This window comes from Frankliniella occidentalis, unplaced genomic scaffold (assembly GCF_000697945.3).
Source record: "Frankliniella occidentalis isolate FOCC.00 unplaced genomic scaffold, Focc_3.1 Scaffold295, whole genome shotgun sequence".
Lineage (NCBI taxonomy): Eukaryota > Metazoa > Arthropoda > Insecta > Thysanoptera > Thripidae > Frankliniella > Frankliniella occidentalis.
In genome coordinates, this window is record NW_026267421.1 from 197,914 (window position 1) to 201,515 (window position 3,602).

At 56.5% G+C, this 3,602-nt stretch overlaps 1 protein-coding gene across 1 annotated transcript in view; it reads right to left on the reverse strand.

The window, feature by feature from the left end:
- The window catches only part of LOC127750957 (tribbles homolog 2-like), a gene marked incomplete in the record, with an annotated part of 54,057 nt that extends 53,001 nt beyond the window's left edge, over positions 1–1,056 (reverse strand). The window contains 1 exon segment of the mRNA XM_052273710.1: positions 763–1,056.
- Positions 1,057–3,602: the final 2,546 nt, after the last annotated feature.

Here is a 3,602-nt window from a genome sequence, read left to right on the forward strand (position 1 = left end):
CCACCCCTCCCCTCCTTCCTGCCCACCGGACACAAGTCAATAACGGACGTGCAGAAGGGAACACATCCGCCGCAAACGACCGCTTCACGCCAATTTTTTATACTCCTGCTCCTCACACTTGGTTATCGCCTCTTCCCCACACGCCGAAAGTATACAGGGATTAGAATGCGGCGTAAATGATGTAAAGCAGCCAGCCGTTTAACACTACGCACACTCTGTTTGGCGCAGCGCGGCGGCGGCCCTGGCGCTGGCGGGCCGCGGGGGCCCGGCGCGGGTGGGCCGCGGGGGCTACGTGACTGAACACCCATAGAGTAAAATTAACCCGCCTACGTGACGAGTGGCGGATCAAAGTTATAAATAGGCGCGGTGATGCCGAGGATGGAACGGGTGTTTAGTAATACAGGTGGTAACGTCGGTTACACACTGCCAAAGGGAAGGACGCGGCGAGCAGGCTTTTAATAAAAGGAAAAGCGACAAAAAAAACAACTTCGACAATGTGATGCAATACAACTGTCACTTTCCTCCCTTGGCAAGGGGAGGGCTACGTCACCACCATCCCTGCGCGCACGCGACGCGCCAATCGTCGCCTCCCCCTGTGTCAGGCACTTCACCCCCCGGCCGGGGAGGCCCGGCGGCGGCCGCGGCGGAGACGGACGTCGCGGCGAGATTTCAAAATCGGCGCGCGAAACTAACTGACAGACAAACTCAAGCACGTGGCACAGCGCAATGACAAGCATGCCGCCCGCCAACAGAGACACCTACCCGTTGTTATGGCTATCGATCCTGACTGATGCACTGCTCTGCTGCGATCTTCCCTCTCACTCAGAAACGCGCGCACACATACACACACACACTCCCGTTGGAATCGCTAACTTCTTCTCGGGGGTAGGCGCGGTCGCACGGGTGTGTATGTGGACGAGGTGAGGTCACGTTCGCGCTCGGCTCGGCTGGGTACGGTACAGTCAGGCCACTGGGCCGGCGTCCCCTACAAGCGGCAAGAACGAGTTGCTCCGGAGCGCTCCATGGTACGACTGGCGCTCGCCAGCCGAGCCGGCCAAGGCGAACCCCCTCCCGCGGCCGCGCGCCACGGCCGCCAACGTGAGCGACGGAGATGCAGCCCGAGGACGTCCTCGGCGAGCAGGGCGGAGACGGACGCACCGAGCCGAACGCGACGAACACCCGAGATGTGGCGAATAAGGGTGTCGGGGTGCGAAGCCGACCTCACCTTCCACGTAACGCGGGGGTCTTCGAGTCGGAACGGCGGGATATTCAAACGCGCGACAGTTGGCAGCGCCGCGGCGCGCGCTGTGCCGCGCATGCGCCGTGCGAGCCGGGCCCGAGCGCGAGTCTGTGCGTGTGTGTGAGTGTGTGTGTGTCTGCCTGTGTGTGTAAAGCGTTTGTGTGAAGCGCGCGCAAGCGAGGCGTACTATTGCTACAGTTCATTGATAAGTAGCTTACGAGAAGTTGCGAGAGCGGGGAGCTGTCAAAAGCGCAGGTAAACGGACTATTACTTCGAAAGCAAATGGAAGGCCGTCCTCATAGAAGAGACATAATTTAGAAATCGCGACACACACAACGCGCACACACACACATGTTCGCTCTAGAAATTTTACCCGACATATTCTCAAATTGCCACACTCCCGCCGGGAAAAGTGAAGTCGAGCGCGAAATGTTTATGTCGCCCAGGAGCGAGGGAGGGTAGGTTCTAAGCACGACTAAAGAGTTGTTTTATGGTCAGCGAACGACGCTCATTTTATGATCTTGTTTGAACACCCGCTACTTCATAGCCTGGCGTAGGGTGTGCGAATGTCAGGCAGGGGTTGCGCCACAGAGCACTGCCCTCTGTAACGCCTTGCTGTCACACACACACACACACACACACACACACACGCGCGCGGTCCGAGTGTTTTATAGTCCCGCCCAGATGACTCAAACCCACCTCCGTGGAGTCGGACCGTGTGAGTGAGCCACCAATGATGGATATCGCTTTTCTGGAACAAGGCAAAAACTGAGGCAGAGCGGCGCAACAGATTTGCAATCCCAGAAGGAAAAGGTCACCTAATTATCCGCGTTCGAGATGATGGCTTGTACGCGCAGCGGGCGGCCAGACCACTCGTTGCACATTTTTGTGTAAAAACCATGAGCGCGACGTGAGCACGGCTGCGCACCGGCGCCGTGCGAGCAGGCAGCCCACCCGCACAGGAGCGTCACAGGTCGGTATTCACACACACACACACACACACACACACACACACACACACACACACACTGGCGCGAAGCAAAATGCCCGAGAGATAGTTCATCGCGTCTCGCATGAGTTCTGCTGTCGCTCATGGTAACCACCGGGTCGGCGAAAGTCCCAGAGCCCTCTATCGTTGCCGCGAGGCGATCTTGCAGCGTCCGAGGGCGTGTGCGGCGGTCAGCGAGGCAGTGTCATTTGATCTTTGCCTGCTGCGAACATGCGAACTGAGGCTGCTGCTGAGGGTGGTGTCAATCATCCTGCGAGTCAGTCATCCTACGACCGCCCTTCCGAGATAACGGTGCATGAGCTTTGCACATGTGTGGCAACCCCCCGCACATAGTTGGGCAATGTTTCACAAGTGGTGTAGTAAACCGACATTACTCAAATCTTGCAATAATCCAACAAAAGCCGACAGAGGACGATTTGCAAAGGCCCTGTTTACTCTCCTCGCATGGAAAAGAGGCACAACAAGACAAATTAGGGGCTTACAACGCAGTTAAAACTTTTTGTATGCTCTAGAGAAAAAAATTATAGAATTCAGAAGGAAGGGGGTCAGTCCCAGAAAGTATGTACCGAGTACTCCGTATTAAACTGTATTACGAGGTATTGCGTCGATATTACATGACAATATTTACCATTTTAAAGTCTATTTTGATTTTTTTCAGGTATTACATTATGCGTAATACCGTGTAATACTCAGGTTAGGTGTACAGGGTATTACGCAAGGTAAACCCCCATCCCATAGTGTCTATGTACTCCTTTCGGTAAGCGCAACTTCGTGCTTTACTGCGACTAGTTGTGCAGACTGGAAGTAGTGGAAGGGAGTAAATGTAAGCCTGCAACACTGTAGCGTCCGCTCTGATACCCGGTTACAATTATTGCGATTCCCTCGCCGTCAAAGTGAAACAATCACACATTTGTTTGACCAGTGTGGGCGGCGGCACGTGCAATTTACATAAGGCTCGCACATCACAATTCGGGGGAGCAGTCACGCGGCCCCGGGCGGGCGGTCATGAGACCCCCATGTCGAAACATCACTCATACATCAGTACTACTGGCTGACTCGTGGCGGCGGGGAGGGGGCACGGCGGCGGGGCCTTGGGGGAGTACTCCGCGCTGCTCGGGCTGCGCGAGGGTCAACGTTGTCAAAGCAGAGAGTGGGATTGGTGTCAAAGTGCGGCGCGCGGGCACGTCTCCCCGCCGCGCCGCCGCGTCTCCGCGCGCCGCGCCCCCATCCACGCCCCACTTGTCAACGACGTGGCCCTGCTGCTTGAGCCTGCTTAGGACCCCGAGGTCCTGGGCTGGTTGGTAATTATGGTAATCGTCGCCATATTGCAGTTTAGTGCGGGGGGTGGGGGGG